At 41.0% G+C, this 19,385-nt stretch overlaps 1 protein-coding gene across 1 annotated transcript in view; it reads right to left on the minus strand.

Moving 5' to 3' along the window:
• Positions 1-19,157, minus strand: part of LOC136871886 (myosin-IIIb) — a 320,961-nt gene extending 301,804 nt beyond the window's left edge. The window contains exon 1 of the mRNA XM_067145555.2: positions 19,113-19,157. The gene's annotated coding sequence lies outside the window, so the exon portion shown is untranslated. The remainder of the gene's footprint in view (positions 1-19,112) is intronic.
• Positions 19,158-19,385: the final 228 nt, after the last annotated feature.

Consider the following 19,385-nt stretch of genomic DNA (forward strand, 5'->3'; position numbering starts at 1 on the left):
CCTGCGCCAACCATCTTCGCCACAGGCGCTGCACCGTGGACACATCCCTATGGGTATCGGCTGCGATTTGACGAAGCGACCAACCTGCCCTTCTCAGCCCGATCACCATACCCCTCGCAAAGTCGTCTGTCTGCTGGAAATGCCTCCGTTGACGGCGGCCTGGCATTCTTAGCTATACACGTGTCCTGTGGCACACGACAACACGTTCTACAATGACTGTCGGCTGAGAAATCACGGTACGAAGTGGGCCATTCGCCAACGGCGTGTCCCATTTATCGTTCGCTACGTGCGCAGCACAGCGGCGCATTTCACATCATGAGCATACCTCAGTGACGTCAGTCTACCCTGCAATTGGCATAAAGTTCTGACCACTCCTTCTTGGTGTTGCATTTGCTCTGTCAGTCAGTGTATTATGAGTAGCATTTTGCAAATATTATACATTTATTAAGGATGAGCTTTGTGTTTAATAGAAAAAATTGTTAATGTAAATTGTATAATACTGTATTTTAGGAAAAATGTATTTTCTTTTTAATTTAAAATCTAATTGTTGAGAACAATGTATTTTTGTGTATCATTTGCCACCGAGGTAGAGACCTCATTTGTAAATGAAGTATTTTGATTTGAAGAAATCTTTCTTACATGGAATGTTGAAAATGCCCTCGGTTAACATTAATACGTGCATAAAGTCATGAAGAACGAAGATAAAATTGAAAGGCATCATAAGCACGGATTACACTAGAACAGAGCTTTCGAAAGAGTACGATACTAAAGAAGATCGGTGGAAGGAAAAGAAAGGAGCAGCTTAACGAAGTAACAGTAAACAAAAAAGGACTCAAAACGTGGGTCCCTCCACAATTAGTTTCGAAAGTCCTTTATATTTTTGTCAACAATCCTTGACATTTTCTACGCAAGTATGTGCGTCTTGTGATGCCTGTGTGGTAGAGTGTATGGTGGTGGTTGTGCGCGTATATGCGTGTTGATAACGACTGCATAGGGAAGGGCTACGGCTGGGAAATAAGCGACCGTGACCTTAATTACTATATTACTTACTGATCGAAACGTAAATACTTCATTCTTCTACGCTGCTGGGGATGGAGATCCATTTCTCTATCAACACCTTTTCTGATTCTTTGGGCACCCAGAAATATATATTTTAATTATCCCAGGATTCAGGATGGTATCACATATTCCTTCCCTTGGTTTCTGTATGTTCCACCTATCTCTCTGAGAAACCGGAGCTCCTCTGTTGGACTGTAGTAATTGTAGACTGTTGTATGTTCAAACATTTATTTTTATCCAGTTTAGGTGATTTTGTATGCAGTGTTAGTGATTTGTAGAAGTATGAATGTTGGCCACTCATCCAGTTGGTGACAACGCCTAATGTTGCTTAACTATGGTACTGATATATGTGTTTGTGTTTTCTGTGTGTGTGAGTTAAGTATAGTGTGTTTCTAAATTAACTTGTTTGTGACCAGGAAAACTAGCTTCATTCAGTGAAAATAACCAGCACAGCATTTTAAGTATATGATGTGGCTTGCCCTGTATAGCTGACCATGCAGGGCTTACCTAGCATAAAGTTGCTTTTGGAAATTTGGAACGCTGCATCGTATATTGTAGTCGCATCTTAATATTTTGAAAAATGCTAGACTTGTGAATTGCAGCTAGTGGCACTCCGCCTCGACTGTACTCGAGTTCCAGTACTTTTTAAAGACGTTAGATGGTAATTGGAAGCGAGAGCTTTGGCCTACGTTTTCTTGGCGCGATTGTGCATGGTAGGGGGGGGGGGTTAATGCATTATGAGCTGTTCTGTTAGACAGGGTGGGTAAAAGTGATGAGAGTTCAGGTGAGAGTAGTTTTAAGAGAAGTACTTGGAGGTGGGTGGAGGTATCTTGGGTGGGTTGATGCGTGGGGGCGGTTGTAGGAGGGCCTGGGTTCGAGAGTGGAGATATTTTGAGGTTTAAGAGTTGAAGAGGTTTTGTGCGTGTGTTTAATTGCTGTGCGTGCCTGTAGTGTGCTCTAATTGCCTCTTAGAGAAAGGGACAACCAGGGAATGAGGCGGCGTGGCTGCCTTGACAGTTCGCACACCTCGCCTGGTCACTTGGTACCTTACAATCAGTGTGGCGTTGAGAACCACCACACTAATTGTAAGGTACCAATATCAATTAACACACAGCGCTAGTATTTGCCTGGTGCGAAAATGGGAAACCACTGAAAACTATCTTCAGGGCTGTCGACAGTGGGATTCGAACCCACAGTCTCCTGAATGTAAGCTCACAGCTATGCGACCGAAATCACGTAGTTAACTTGCTCGGTTCAAGGTGCCTTTAATGAAATTTCTATCGCTGCTTTATGTTTGCGACGTAAAACATCACGGTCAACAACCACGTGTACTTCGTGCACGTAAATTCTGATAGTTTGTGTTTATACTCGTTTATGTAATCGTTTCTAATTTGGGGCCAGTAATGGGAAGGGGGCGGTTGTGGAGGCGTGGCAGCCGTGTTGCGTAGTCATTGGCTTCTCATCAAGGCGGACATGTTCGAAACTTTGGCAATGTATACGGGTTTTTGGAATGAACAGTCACGTCCCTCTGGTCCGGATTTCCCGTAAAACTGGAGGTCCCGCGGGTATGATCGCGATATTAACAGTTACGGAAAACTACATACTTGCCTTCTTTTGAAATGGTTGTGCCATCTCAGCATTTGGTTAGAAATGGAATTGGAAACCACGGGGAGCCAAAGAATGGCTGAATGATATTTTGACTCGCTTTTCTCCTTCGTTGTATTCCCAAGGCTGAATGCATCCTGGCTGTAGGTCCACAAACATAATTCAGAAACTCAACATTCGAAAGATAGAGGTGATATCGGTAGCACTATAACACCTGGGACAGCCATTACCACGCCGAGGCCATCTGTGATACTTAACGCAGACTAGAAGAGCTGGAGTCACCTGTATGTGACATCTTGCTAAATTTCGGCGAAATCTGTTGTTCTACTTCGCGTTTCAGAGGTCATCTAACTGTTCTACACATTGAAATATCTTCTCAACGTTCGTCATTGAAGGATAAATCACAGCCGTAGAAAATGAAACGTCAGGCACTATCTTGGCTCTGATAGGATTTAGTCTTTCCTCTGAAAAAATGAAGATTATAATGCTTAGTCGTAATGGAATTATGTTTATCAAATCCAACTATGATTAGCATTTGTCATACTGTACTTGTCATAATACATGTATTGATATCACAATGAATAGACCTATATATTCGTTTAAATTTTCTGGTTAAATCTTCGATATTAACACAATGTATTATTATTATTATTATTATTATTATTATTATTATTATTATTATTATTATTATTATTAACTTTTTAAGAATATAAATGGTATTAAATGCCACTCTGTTTCTTCATTTGCTACTGATTTTCCCCCCAGATGACCGGGCGAGTTGGCCATGCTGTTAGAGGCGCGCGGCTGTGAACTTGCATCCGGGGGATAGTGGGTTCGAATCCCACTGTCGGCAGACCTGAAGATGGTTTTCCGTGGTTTCCCATTTTCACACCAGGCGAATGCTGGGGCTGTACCGTAATTAAGGCCACGGCCGCTTACTTCCAACTCCTAGGCCTTTCCTATCCCATCGTCGCTATAAGACCTATCCGTGTCGGTGCGACGTAAAGCCACTAGCAAAAACAAATCCCAGATGATCCGTAGTTTCAATTTTCACCTGGATAATAATCATGCGATGTCAGGAACGGCATCAGATCTTCAAAACCATCTACAAAAAAACAAAATGAACCAGGAAGGCTTCAGCAACTTCAGAAATATCAGGAGTAAGGTGAAGAAAGTTTGTTTCCTTTATGTATACCTACAAAAGTATTCTCACTAATTGACGTAGGTAGTGGATTGCATTTCAAATAAAGAGAAAAAAATATATAATCTATGAAACGGGAAGAGGAAAATATAGATTCAGGAACGTCAGGGATAAAATCCCACTCAAGGAAATATAACCGCAACATATGGCACTGCGGACAATATATTTCTTTATGCATTAGGCCCAACACTTTTATATCATATGACTTTAATTCATACCTTAGAAGTATGCCTCCGTAGCGTAACGTTTAGCGTTATTAGCTGCCGTCCTCGGTGGCCCGGTTTCGATTCCTGGTAATGCCAGAAATTTAAGAATGGCAGGAGGGCTGGTATGTGGTTGAAATGGTACATGCAGCTTACCTCCATTGGGGGGGGGGGGGGCGGGGGGGGGGCTGAAAAGAGCTGCACCACCCCAAGATGAGGACACACGTTTACTATACCTTAGAAATAAATTACCGGTAACTAAAAATAAAACTAGGAACTTATAATTATCTTTTGCTAGTGGATTTACGTCGCACCGACACAGATAGGTCTTATGGCGACGATGAGACAGGAAAGGCCTAGGAGTTGGAAGGAAGCGGCCGTGGCCTTAATTAAGGTACAGCCGCAGCATTTACCTGGTGTGAAAATAGGAAACCACGGAAAATCATCTTCAGGGCTGCCGAAAGTGGGATTCGAACCCACTATCTCCCGGATTCAAGCTCACAGTCGCGTGCCCCTAACAGCAGTTTTCTGTGGTTTCCCATTTTCACACCAGGCAAATGCTGGGGCTGTACCTTAATAGAGGCCACGGCCGCTTCCTTCCCACTCCTAGGCCTTTTCTCTCCCATCGTCGCTATAAGACCTGTCTGTGTTGGTGCGACGTAAAGCAACTTGCAAAAACAAAAAGTGAAGTAATCCCTTATTCACCGTAACACTGTTGGCATGATGTGATACGAACATTTCGTTGTATCCCATCGAAGTATAGGAATGAAAATAGTAGAGGCTCGCTTAGTTGGCTAGGATTCTATTCTCTGGTCTATCTCGATTTTAGACCGGGTTTAGTGATGCTCTGAGCCGGACGATCCAGATTACTTTTTTTTTCTTCTAAAAGTTTGACATCGCGCCGACTTAGACAGCTTTTTTGTGAAAATGGGAAAGAAAAACACCAAGACTGGGAAGGAAGAGACTAACCGTGACTTTAATTAAAGTTCAGTCCCAGCATTTGCCTGCTGTGAAATGGAGAAAAAGCATCTTCACTGCTGTCGACAGTGAGACTAGAAGCCACCATCTTCTGAATGCAAGCACGATTTTAAGCCTAGGCGAATGGTGGAACATAACAAACATAACACATAAATCACATCGGCTTCCATCTCAGTGTTTTTGCTATCAATTGTACGTCCCCGCTAACTACCTTTACAGTTTTTGGGGACGTCGAGGTTCCAGGATTTCGTCCCACAGGTGATTTATGTGCCGGTAAATCTACCAAGACTAGACTAGCGTATAGGAAAATCTTCTAATTGTATCGGACTGGGCCGGGGTCAAACGCGCAACTTGGGTACAAGAAACCATTGCTCTACAGACTTACTCAGGCCGACCCCTTCTCAATTGTAGTTCTAGTTAATTAAATTACAAATACCCCCACATTTACAGGAACCACAAGTACACAGATTATAAGCCCTATTTCACACTCGCTGACACTTCCCTTTTGATGGACGGAAATGTTCAATTTACATTTTTATCTCCACTTGTGGCCAAGAATTACTCCCCCCCCCCACCCTGTTTGTTTTACGTCGCTCTAATTCAGGTCTTACGGCGACGATGGTATAGGAGGAGACTAGGAATCGGAAGGAAGCGACCGTGGTATTAATTAAGATACAGCCCCAGCATTTGTCTGGCGTGAACATTAGAAACAACGGCAAATCATCGTCAGGGCTGCCGAAAGTGGAGTTCGAACCCACTATCTCCCGAATGCAGGCTACACGCCTCAAACTGCGCAGCCAACTCGCTTGGTTTACTAAGTAATAGCTGTTCGTCTTACATTCTGCAACCTCATGGTGGTGGTGGTGGTAGCAAACATACTCGGTATCCCTTGCCTGCCGTAAGAGGAGACTAAAGCGTGGAGGAGGGGGGGGGACCAGGGACTCAACTTGGAAGCGTGGCCCTTCCCTTTCTTTTGCAGATGCCTTCACTTTTCGAAGTGTTCGACTTCTTCCATTTTCTCTTCTGATTAGTGTTACGGTTAAGGTTGGCCACTTGTACTTCCTCTTAAAACAATAATCACTACCAAGAGGCATGTTGAGTAGGGCCCACGGTCAGCTTGGAGTGAGGGTCGGATTGTCCCCATGGAACTGCCGTCAATAGTCACAACTTTTGGAAATCAGTTAAAATACGTATACAGTTCTAATAAGTTTTGGAAACCGGTTAAAATATACGGTTAGGCTCTAAAATAAGTTTTAAAATGCGGTGTAGAGTCCGTTAGGTTAAGTTTAGTGATTAAATAATGGTTTAATCATAAATGAAATTTTTTAACCTTACTTCATGTTTGTTAAAAAAACGTTTTAATTAAGAAGCTATTATGGTAATCATTAAATGGCAATAACTGTCTTTAATTGATATTACAATGTCATTTTGATACTTGTTAATATTATGGAGGACGTTCAAATAAAAACGATGTCCGGCCTCGCGGTGTAGGGGGCAACGCGTCCGCCTGTCACCCGGCGGCCCCAGGTTCGATTCCCGGCCGGGTCAGGGGGTTTTAATAGTAAATAATTAATATCCCTGGCCTTGGGACTGGGTGCTTGTGTCGTCTTAACGTTCCTTTCTTCAAAAATCACTTCCGCCATTCACATAATACACGCAGGTTCCTCACATATGGTGCAAGTAGGGGCAAAAGATCTTCCTAGATCGACGCCCCGAACAAATAGCATTAAAACAACGAGCGACCGAACATTAAGATATGGAGAAACCTACCCCATTGAACAAAGGCGCAACTAGACTTCGACCCTTCGAGGATCAACGGTAATGTGCAGGGGAATGTTGTGACCGTGGCCCCAACTCGAACGTGTCCCACCTCCAACACCACCGCCTTACATCTGCATTTTGTTGGTGAAAGGCATAACTAATCTGCCGTCTTGTTGTTCACACAGTGTAAGTCGTCTGGATACCGCTGAGTCGAACAAGAGGCGGGCCTAAAACACTTCAATTTATCATTGACAAGATCCGTGAACACGGCAGCGTGTGAGAGTGGAAAGTCCCATTTCAATGATATATTACTCCAGGTTTTGGGTAATGGTCCGATCACTCTCTTTTCCTTTACCTGCCATTCCACTTTCCTCCATACTTCTAACGGTATCGGCAAGAAAAAAGACGAATTAATACTCCTCAAGGTCTTTTGGACACGTTACGTATTTGTGGTCATTATTGATTGCTAAGATCTAAGACAGCAATTCATACCTTTAAAGAACGTGTACTGTGTTGTTGGATACAGTCTCTAAAAATTCACTGCACAGTGCGCAGCACAACTTTTGTTTACAGAGATTAAATTCAGCAGTTTCCAGTTTTACAGCAATCAAGTGATCAAGCTAGAGTTGTTGTTTTTTTTTTTTTTTTTTTTTTTTTTTTTTTGCTAGGGGCTTTAGGTCGCACCGACACAGATAGGTCTTATGGCGACGATGGGATAGGAAAGGCCTAGGATTTTGAAGGAAGCGGCCGTGGCCTTAATTAAGGTACAGCCCCAGCATTTGCCTGGTGTGAAAATGGGAAACCATTTTCAGGACTGCCGATAGTGGGATTCGAACCTACTATCTCCCGGATGCAAGCTCACAGCCGCGCGCCTCTACGCGCACGGCCAACTCGCCCGGTAGCTAGAGTTTTAGCAATATATTCTGTATGTAGGTCATGCGCTCCTGAATTTTGCCAATTAGATCGCTTCGCGGGCGAATTCAAGTGGGCCTTGTGCGGCAGTATAGCTAAATCTCCACGTGACTTAAGTAAGACCGGCATGAAAGCCATATGACCGCGCGAGGTGGCCGTGCGGTTAGGGGTGCGCAGCTATGAGCTTGCATACGGGAGATAGTGGGTTCGAACCCTACTGTCGGCAGTCCTGAAGATGGTTTTCCGTGTTTTCCCATTTTAGCACCAGGCAAATGCTGGAGCTGTACCTTAATTAAGGCCACGGCCGCTTCCTTCCCATTCCAAGCCCTTCCTATTCCATCGTCGCCATAAGACCTATCTGTGTCGGTGCGACGTAAATCCAATTAGAAAAAAAAGCCATGTGCATAAATCAGCATAAACCCAAACATACCGTTGGTATCAACCGGTGTCATTGTAACGTACTTGCTATGGTGCGATCCTGTCAGCTCTGAGGCCTGTATTCAAACCCCTCCCCGGGCGAAGTTTTATTCTCTGACTGGTGCCTTCAAACCGGTCTTAAGACACATGAAGATTTAGCAACACCGCCTCACAAGCCGATTTCAATTCGCCCGCGAAGTGATCTGATTGGTTAACTTCAGCTGCTGATGAAATGACAACGGTGCGAGACATCGAATTATTCTTTTTTCGAATTATTTATCAGTTTGACCAACCCACCAACGCTCATTTACCCGCTTTACGTTCTTTCCGATAATCCTGTATGTTTGTTAAATCATAGGTGGGGTGGGGGAGGGGGTGTATGACTCGGCTATCTTTGTCTAAATTCTTGTAGAGTTTATTATTATTATTATTATAGGTTATGGAGTAATATTAGTCTAATTTCAGCGTCGGCCAATTTGTGCTACAGATACGACAGTCTCAAGTAGTCATAGTAGTACTGTAATTGATCCTTCATCTGATGGGCTGGCAAACATTCCGGATATTACTCTAAAAGTGAAAAAAAAAGCGACAATTGATATCGTGACCACAGAGAAAGGATCTCCCAGTTTACGTGGTGCTCTAACCACAAGAGTGTTACTTTTCATTTCCAGAACCCCGCAAGTATCTCCCGAGATTTGAACCCTGTCCACTTCGGTGAAAAGACAGTGACGATGTCTTCAGTTATGGTGGTAATTGGCATCCCTCTATGCAACTGTATATGAGAAACCTGTTATTACTGTGATATCCATATCAGTTGGGATGAAAATAATATTCGTAATACAGGTAGTACTGTAGTTCAAATATTTATCGTTTTACGATCTTGCAACCCACCGTACAGCCAAGTAAGTTGAGTCACCTATGCAACATTGTACAAGGGGGTAAGAATGAACTATTATTGTTAACTGCGTAGTAGATCAGTAATATCATGTATGTTTGGAACTTGTTTTATCGAACATTTAAGGAGAGGTGGTGAATTCGAATCCCATCCTCGGTAGCCATGGCAACGGTTTTCCATAGTTATCCTATTGTCACACCAGGCAAATGCTAGAGCTGTACATTAACACCACGGCCGCTTCCTTCCCACCCGCACCCCTAGCCGCCAAACCAGTGCGATGTTCAAACGCTATAAAAATCTAGAATAATTAGTATAAATTATTACTAAGAAATGTATGCCTAGACTCGTATCCAATCTTACCGAAACAATGAATAAAGCCTCAGTAGGCCTACATATAAATTTTAAAACCAGACAAAAACAAACAAACAAATCCCATGGCGCTACAGCCCTGGCGGGTCTTGGCCTACCAAGCGACCGCAAGGCCTGCAGATTACGAGGTGACGTATGGTCAGTGCGACGAATCCTGTTGGTCGTTGTTCTTGGCTTTCTAGACCGGAGCTGCTATCTCACTGGCATTGAAATTCGAACCCAACATCTCCCGAATGCATGCTCACATCAGTATGCTTCTTCAATGACGCCCAGCCTATATATGGAAGCTGAAGGACAAGCCTTCATTATTATTATTATTATTATTATTATTATTATTATTATTATTATTATTAAATAACTGTTAATATAACTTCAGTTTTTGACAGTCGACTTTAGAAAGACTACCTGTTGACAAGCTATACCAACGATGCAAATAAATTATGAGATAAATTTATAATTTTCTACCTCTTTCTGTTTTAGGAAGGCCGTGTGACCGAAGCAACTGGAGGCACGCTTGGCCCAGTGAACGACTGGTCTAATTCTCAGCAGTACTGTGGCCTTGGAACTACGACGTGCCGTATCGCGCCTGACGAGTACGCATGTCTCTTTCTCATATTACGTAGGCTTATACCTCTCATCTGCACCTGTTGTGGTATTGACAACACAGTGATAAGATTGTGTTGAAATTTCCGCCCAGTGGTATATCAACTGAAAGAGGCGACCACTGACAATTTATTAATTCATAGTAGATGATGATGATGATGATGCTTGTTGTTTAGAGGGGCCTAACATCAATTCATAGTAGAAGACGAGGTGGGTTCGAAATAAATAAATAAATAAATACATAAAATAATGGTTTCATGTCCCTCTACCTTATTTTATGTTTTCGGAGACGCCGAGGAGACTGAATTTTGTCACGCAACACGAGGCTAGTGTATTTACGCACCTTCGGAACCGGACTGAGCCGGATCAAATCTGCCAACTTGGAGTGAGGAGGCTGGCACTCTTTCGTGTTTATGGATATGAACTGACAATTAGTGTTTTTTTGAGATTATTATGTACAACCGTACTTATGATATTGAGTTTGGATAAAATACCAGCATTTTCCACTACACTACACCTAGACGTCGGTGGCAGAATATCTGTGTTACATTTCACAAACACACAATTGATGTCTACAATGAGCACAGAGATAACTGGCTTGTGGCGGCCAAGCGTTCATAGCGACGTCGCTTTTTGATCCTTCGATGTCGGCTCTTCCCACCATTGCGAATCAGCATTCACTAAGCGTTGGATTGTTCACCCACTAATAGGGAACGTGAGCTGGAATTAGACCGTCTAACCCTGAAATGTGACAATTAACATTCTCATCAACTGTACCACTAAATTTAACAAATCTTTTGTTTGCACGACAACACACATCTTTACAGCCTTCAACCTTCGCCCTTTTACAAATACTATATATAAACTGTCCACCACTAAAGCAGACCTGAAGGAGTATGCAAGGGGCTGAGGACACGTAGCTTATGTTTCTTAATGAGAAAGCTTGATTCTTCTCACAATTCTGTTAAATAATACTATTTTTCATTTCTTGTAGTTCAGAAATAGTTTAAATATTGCTTTAATTTCAAACTTAGTGAATCATGTATATTTTGATTTAACTCCACTAGGCATCTCTTCTTCTTCTTCTTCTTCTTCTTCTTCTTCCATGACGTCGCACTCGTGGATCTGGCTCTGTTTTAAGGCAGAATGCTTTGCACGACACCAAACGTCCGTGTAGGAATGTATTCACTAATGCGCTTTCTTGTGCTGGTTAGTAATGTGGTGCGTACGTAGGAAAGAGTGTGTTGAGATAAACACGAACATCCAGTACCCAAGTCAGAGGAATTAACCATACGTGAATAAAATCCCTGACCCGGCCAGAAATCGAACCCGGGACCCTCTGAACCGAAAGGCCTCCTGACTATTTAGCCAAGGAGCCGCAGAGTTGGTATCCGTACATGTATAGTCACCACCACCACCACCACCACCACAACAAACAAACAACAAACAAACAACAAACAAACAACAACAACAAACAACAACAACAGTGAGCGTATGGTGGTGTATGTTTCTCGCACTTAAGATTTTACCAGACTTAATTCTAATTATATTATGACAATATAATTCAGCTCACATGCAGATACAAACACTGTGGACACCCACAACAAACATTATATCTATAACTTCAATTGTTTCTGAGGAAAGTGTACCTGCGAGGAACTTAGGCCTATATAATACCACGAGCTGCTCCTTTTTCCTTTTGTGTGACTGCACAATCCTAACATAACGTTTTAAATTTAGGTTTAATTACGTTACAGTAATATTACATTAATTTATTTAGTATATTCCTAGTCCTGCATCTAATTTTATGTAGGCGCTGCATAAAGAGGCTTTTCAACCTCAGTGGCATGTAAACTATCGAAAATATTTTTTCTCTCTCTCTCTCTCGCTCTCGCTCTCGCTCTCGCGCTCTCGCTCTCTCTCTCTCTCTCTCTCTCTCTCTCTAACACGGCGGACGAGAAGTTCTCGTTTGGAAACGTGTACCCCGGACTACATTCCCATGCTTGGACTCTCACATACATCCCTATCCATATTTACACACGCCTAATCACTCACTTTACACCATCTCTATAGTGTGTTGTGCCTTACACAAATATTTATTACCTTCCACCGTGTAGTTAACCTGTGGCCTCTTAGTAAGGAAGCCGAAGTTCGAACCCAGTTGAAATTTTGTGATGAGAAAACCTCGTTCCTGTGGTTTGGAATTGATGATAATCTGGAGATACAGTGATTATGATCCAACACAGAATTATAACATTCAGACGACATTTTCACTTTCACAATCAGTAATTAGTTTACACAACTAAACAATCTTGTGCATTTATACTGTGACCGTTCATCACCATGCCATAGGCATGTTAGGAGGTTTAGTCAATCATATATGCCTTTTTCCGCAACATTCTGCGACATATAATGTAGTAATTAGCAGTCTACATGCCGAACCGGGATGTGATTTGCAATACTCCAGCCCGAAGGGAGCAGTTTTCTGCGCTGTAAGGAGAAAAGGATAGCGCATTACCGCTGGACCTTGAAATCGCGCTCTCTTTTCGAGCGAGCGAGAAGGAGAGATGACGCTACGCGTGGAAATGTAGGTTATCGGAGACCGGGCTGAATTAAGGTGTGTTAACCCCTCAGAAATAAATGTCCTTTACCAATTCAACACCGCATTCATTGGTGTGACTTCACCATAATTTATTAAAAATAGGAAGAAGAAGAACACCTTCATCTGAGATAATTTTTGGAAATTTATGAGTCAGGTCTCATTCGAATGGATGTATTTGATGCTAATTGTTGATGCATATAAATGCAATACTTGAATAGTGGATCGGTAATGACGCAGGTTAAAGATGACTGCTGAAATCTGACAACGTGTGGAAAAAAGTGGGAGGTCTTGCGTGATGAACCATGACGCGTGAATTTCTAAAAGGACGCTTTTGAGACTGTAAATGATCCACTGATCGTTTCAGGTTTATAAGAGATCAATAGAAAACAGGGGTCACAAGCTATAATTTGATTGTTTTCACGTCGCTGAAGATTCCGATTACCGGAGCTTCATTTCAACCAGGGGCATGATTTACCCCCCCCCCCGACCATTCAGTCCGGATGCTATAAGTAGAACCAGGACTTAGATACAGTATCCCATTGTCATTTGTGTAGCCGCAGTACTCACACGTTAGGAGTGAAGCTGGATATCAGTGTATGAAGTGTTGTGTCATAGAAGAAAAACACATCAGCGCGATGTAAAATATCGCGAAATAAGCCGTGTGGTACAAAATAATGTACAGTATTGAAAATAGAAGTCTTATCTTAACATTTAATCTTTAAAATATCAACTACAGACAGTTGCGGCTCATGATGCAATCATTGGAGAAAGGGCAAACGCATCAGGTTATTTAGAGGTAGTGAGACAGCTAATTACGTTCAGTAATTAATAGTGACCGATCTAAAGCATTTTAAGAGTGAGTGACGTTCAGTAAAATTAAAGAATTATTCCTGATAAAATTAGCGTTTGCATACTCCATGGACACTCGTGGTGATAGACTGGGTGATTAATGGGGAAATGAACAGTGATTTCTACAAACTTGCCACTATTTGCATTCATCTATTTAAAGTTATTAGTGGATCTTATCACCAGTAGATTCCTTTGAAAGTACATAAACAGTGTTTACTAACTGATTTCCCATTTTGCCTGTATGTTCGTGAGTGGTCGCCGAACCCCGAGATCTGGAGCCTACAAGAATAGCGCCTAAGTGCCTGCAGTCATTTCTACAGGGAACGTCCAGAGACTCAACTAAGAACACCACAGTTCGAGACATGGATCGTGTTAGTATGAAGAGGAACCAAGAACTATCGGAGAGAAGAACACTCATCATGACGGAATAAAAATCTAAGGTGTACCTCGAGATGACGGCAAACCATACCCAGCATTTGATAAGTACATTTAATTTGAATACATTAAACCACGAGAGTTGCATGCCAGTAGCAATTTTTATTTTGTAAATATTAGAATGTTATAATTAATCATATTAAATGTAGGGAACACTATACGCGTGTGACTGGGAAAAGATTATTTATTATTTTATTTAGGGTTTTCAGGTGATTTAAGAATGATCATTGATATTTAGCAGGCTTATTTGCACGAATTATTATATAGATCTCATAAATTCTTAGTGTCTATGAAGCACGTATTTTGAGAAGAATAGCGCTTTAGCTAAATTTATAATTTCTTCGTAATGTTACTATCTGGTAAAGATTTTCATAGTAATTTGAATATAAACTATATGTTTGCTTCAAGGTGATTCAGGTATTTATAAATCCCATATAATAATAAATGATCATTGTAGATGTTCAAACCGAGGTATTGTGTGCATTATATATATATGCGAGAAGAATTATATAACCTGTAAGAATGGAGTCTTCTCTGTAAATTAATAGAATGGTTTTGAGATTCAGTGGTATGGTGAGGAAGGTGAAGCTTGTGAGACTTTTTGAGATGTTGGAATGGTAAAAGATAATAACAATTACGGCTGTTGTGATATATTGAATTAGGCTGAATATATAGCCAGATAACGAATAATAAGAAGTAATGGCTCTCAAATGAATGCGTACTCGAGAACGAGCCGCGATGATGTAAAGGAAAAGGAAAGAAAGAAAGAAAGAAAGAAAGAAAGAAAGAAAGAAAGAAAGAAAGAAAGAAATGAGAAGTACAATGTGTTTGTAACCGTAGAGCTGGACACACAGCTATTGTCATGGTTGACGGATTTACGACGTAAGGACTTGTAGGGTCTGAGGAAGATTGTGTCGTTTCCAACAAGCTTAATGTTTACCTGCAGGATCCCTTTCATTTGCCAATGCAGTATCAATTCCATTATAATGATACGTTATGAGTAACGCGGATAATTTTATGATTTTGCGAAAGATAAACCCCTTCCCATTTTTACGCATTAAATTAGCTCGTGATAGGAGTTTTACATTTTTTACCTCGGAAGCTGGAGTACCTGAGTTCAACTCATGTTGGAACGAAGAATTTAACCTGATGCTATGGCTTGATTAAGCCATATCTTCAAGATGTATTGTGTGATATATGTTTGATTTTTTCTATGTAATGTGTTTACGTGTTTTATTATTCCCCGAAGTGTTATATGGTGATGGGTTCGATTCCAGCGTTGGCTGATTTTTCTTTGAATATAATTTGTTAGGTAAACCCAGGATACAAGTATGTGTTCAGTGTAATATATAATTGTCATGGTCAAATAGACCATGTGTTTGATATGCGGCGATACAATCTCGTGTGTAAAGTAGATGTACTTGTGATACGAATCCATTCCAAATCATGACTAATGATAACACAACCCAGCATTTTCAAACTTTCTTTTTGCGGCAAGAGCTGTGATAGGTGATCTTAACTAATTTTGGGTCGCTGAATACGAATCCTTTGTCCGCTTCTACGTATAACGTCACGTTTTCTCGCAATAGGTATATCAAAATAAGATATAGACCTGAATATTGCATACACAAAGTACTGAAAAATGTTGATAATTTTGGAAATATTTCTAATTTTTGTATTATTATACATTTTGAAAGAGTTGAATATTGTCTTGAATATACAATGAATAATTATCGAGTATAAAATTACAATGAACTATTTAGCATTTATTGTAATATAATACTGATTTACACAAAACACATAAATAAACAACTCTGAGGCAATGAAATCAATTTATTTTGACAATTAAACCTGATTTACAAGCAAACAATGTAACTTTTATTCAGTATCTTTATGAATTCATAAATGTGAACAAAATAAACTTTAACAGTCCTAGATGTCCCCTTGGAATGAACGCTTGGCTGCCCAGCGTCTGACTGCATCAAGTTTGTCTTCTCTTTTCAAACATCAACCGTAGTCGGCCATCATTGGTTCATCCCATCTCGCCTGGTATCTTCTTTCTGCCTCCTTGATGTCCTGGTGGAACCTCTCTCCCATCTCTTCACTAACAGCCCCAAGTTTTTACCGAAATTGATCGAGATGAAAATGAAGAAAGTGCAGCTTCAGACTCATTCTACACCCCAACTCTTTTATATCATCCAACATCGTTTTCACTATTGTTTCGTATTGTTCATCCTTTAAATTTCATAGGAACTTCATTATGACGTGTCTTATTGAATTCCATGCAGAAAGTTCCACTGCATTCAATTCATCGCCTGTTCAAAGTTTCTGTCTTTCAGAAGCTTTCTAATTTGTGGCCCATTAAAAATGCCTTCCTTGATTTTTGCATTAGATAAATGTGGAAATTTGCTTGCAGTGTACTTGAAACAGGGGCTACTTTTGTCCAAGGCTTTAACGAACTGCTTCATGATTCCCAGTTTGATATGTAGTGGTGGCAAAATATTTTTTGTGGCTCAACTAAGGCATCATTTGTAATATTTTTCGCACATGGTGTCAAAACTTGTCTCTTTGGCCAGGAAAGTGAGTGTTTGTTCTTAGCTCTGCTGTCCCATTCACATAAAAAATAAGGGAATTTAGTGTAGCATGTTTGTTATCCTAATAGAATACCACATACCTTGAAGTCACTACACACATCCCACCGGTGCTCATGATATTTGATTTTATCTAAAACAGTTTGCATTGTGATATAATTTTCTTTTAGTGAAACGGAATGTGCCACAGGAATCGAAACTAGAATGTTTATGTTAGGAAGTAGTACAGCCTTTAAGCAAACCACGGCCACTCTAACAACAGCCGATTTGTTGTTATCACAAAGCAGCACTGTGCCGCAATGACACATTTTCAGACATTAAATGGCAAATAACACGAAAACTAAATGTGATACAACAGAACCAACATCATTTCTGAAATCAGGAGGCCTTATTTGGTTTAAATCAAGTATCAGATGCTTTGCCGCAAAAATCATGCTGGGTAGTGTAATTAATTAAAGACATTGATTAATGATGACTAATGATAATTAATGATGATTAATGATGATTTATGATAATTAATCAACCGGATGGATGCCATTTAATATCCATTTATGATCAGCTTATTAAAGTAATAGATGCCATTTAGTATCAGTTATAGATAAATAAATCCATGTATCAGTGCGTATTAATCAAATGATTTAAGGTATGCCAAGCAACAACTACAACTGTGAATAAACCAAAAGGACGTTAAGGTATACTATATATAATTATAACTTCAGCCTTGATTATTTCTTTGTTTATATGTTGTAATATGGCATCATCTTGTGCACCAGCCGTGTGATTTTATCAGTATAATAAAATGTTTAGCAAATATATTTCAACGAAGATTCTTCTCATTGAATAATATTAGTGTATTCCTCTCACATTATAGAGAATCCTAATTTCGTTATATTTTATGTAGTGCCTATTTTCTTTTTTCGAACATTCCATTGCCCGTATGCTTTATGAGTTCAGCCGGTGACGCAATGAAAGTAGGGAGGACGAGACTTCAAGCCTGGTAAGTGACTTCTGGCGGTTCTCATCCAACGATTCCATCTATACATCTGTTTGTGAAACCGAATTATGTAATAGCTGCCCTAAATTACCCAGTATGGGTACACTAAGTATGCATTTAGGCGATTTGAAATAATGTGATAATGTTCTTATACATCGAAACATCCAATTCTATTATTATCAAACTCTTTCCTTTCAGATATCTAGTTGTATTTTATAAGTTTACTAGCTGATGTACCCATGCTTCGCTACGGAATTCTCAGAAACACTGTCTTTGTGGTTTTCCTAACTGAAGTCAACATAGGCCTAGGTCATTACAAAAACGACGGTAGGAACGTAGCAATTAAAAGAAATGTTATCATATAAAATACTCGTTTAAATGAAAAAGAGCACATTTGATCACTTTTAACAAAGAGTACTACGGTGCCAATCTAACAGTCCAAAGTTCCAGAGCTGAGTGACCAGGCCGCAGTCAGCCGTGAACACTCCTCTGCCATTATTCCGTTAAATATACACACTGCTCATTTCAATCAGTGCCTCAGAGTAGGGATTGAATAGCTCGAATGCTATGATGAACCAGTAATATCAAAGAATTTATGAACCAGAGGAATGGCATGCTAAAGAAGAAAGTTATCTAACTCGCCATCTACTTCCCGCCAATATTCAGGCAGGCTGTTACAATCGGTACGACCGAGCGAGTTGGCCGTGTGGTTAGGAGTTCGCAGCTGTGAGCTTGCATCCAGGAGATACTGGATTCGAGCCCCACTGTCGGCAGCCCTGAAGATGATATTCCGTGGTTTACCATTTTCACGCCAGACAAATGCTGGGGCTGTACCTTAATTAAGGCCAAGGCCGCTTACTTCACACTCCCAGCCCTTTCCTATCCCATCGGCGCCATAAGACCTATCTGTGTTGATGCGACGTAAAGCAAATTAGAAAAAAACTCGGTACGCAGTAGTAATCCTATCTATCGGAGATGAGTGGAAACAGAAGACACAAAGCGCATCGCAACAAACAATGGTCAATGTAATGGCATTGTTGATCAATTGCGTTTTTTTTCAACTCTATGATAATAGGGCGTCTTATAAAACTATTTATAGTGTAGACTGGAGTTCGTTGTTCTCCGAATTTACATACCGGTTTTCATTAAATTCAGTTTACCCATTTTCTCGTGACTCGGCGCTGATATGGACTTACTAACAAAAATCTAAATTCATGAATATCTCTGTGATCATAGCCGGTACGGTAAAAATGTATAAGACATATATGGTCGGAAAATGAAATGAAATGGCGTATGGCTTTTAGTGCCGGGAGTATCCGAGGACAAGTTCGGCTCGCCAGGAGCAGGTCTTTTGATTTGACGTCCGCAGGCTACCTGCGCGTCGTGATGAAGATGAAATGATGATGATGATTGAAGACGACACATACACCCAGCCCCCGTGCCAGCGGAATTAACCAATTATGGTTAAAATTCACGACCCTGCCGGGAATCGAACCCGGGACCCCTGTGACCAAAGACCAGCACACTAACCATTTAACCATGGAGCCGGACATATGATCGGAAATTTAATACTACATAACTTGTGCCCACTCTCTTTTGAATCCAATAAACATGGTTCCAATGTAAATGAGTACTCACTTGTTAGAAGCTCGCCGAGAGTCATCCGCACAGGGAGGCTGGAGTGCAGCAAGTGATGAGAAGAAGACTCTTCGGCGCGAGTTAAAAGTGAATCTGAAGATGGTGCCCAGCACGGATTGCTGACAACAGGGCTGAAATGGAGCGTGACGTACTGTACCTCACTGTGGAGCGACCTCGAGAACCACACGAGCTGTATAACCGTGACCTTCCCATACTCTGACTGACACTGCCAGCGCCGCGCCGTTAGAAAGCAGGAATGAAAAGGCTCTACCA

The sequence above is a fragment of the Anabrus simplex genome, chromosome 4 (genome assembly GCF_040414725.1).
Source record: "Anabrus simplex isolate iqAnaSimp1 chromosome 4, ASM4041472v1, whole genome shotgun sequence".
Classification (NCBI taxonomy): domain Eukaryota; kingdom Metazoa; phylum Arthropoda; class Insecta; order Orthoptera; family Tettigoniidae; genus Anabrus; species Anabrus simplex.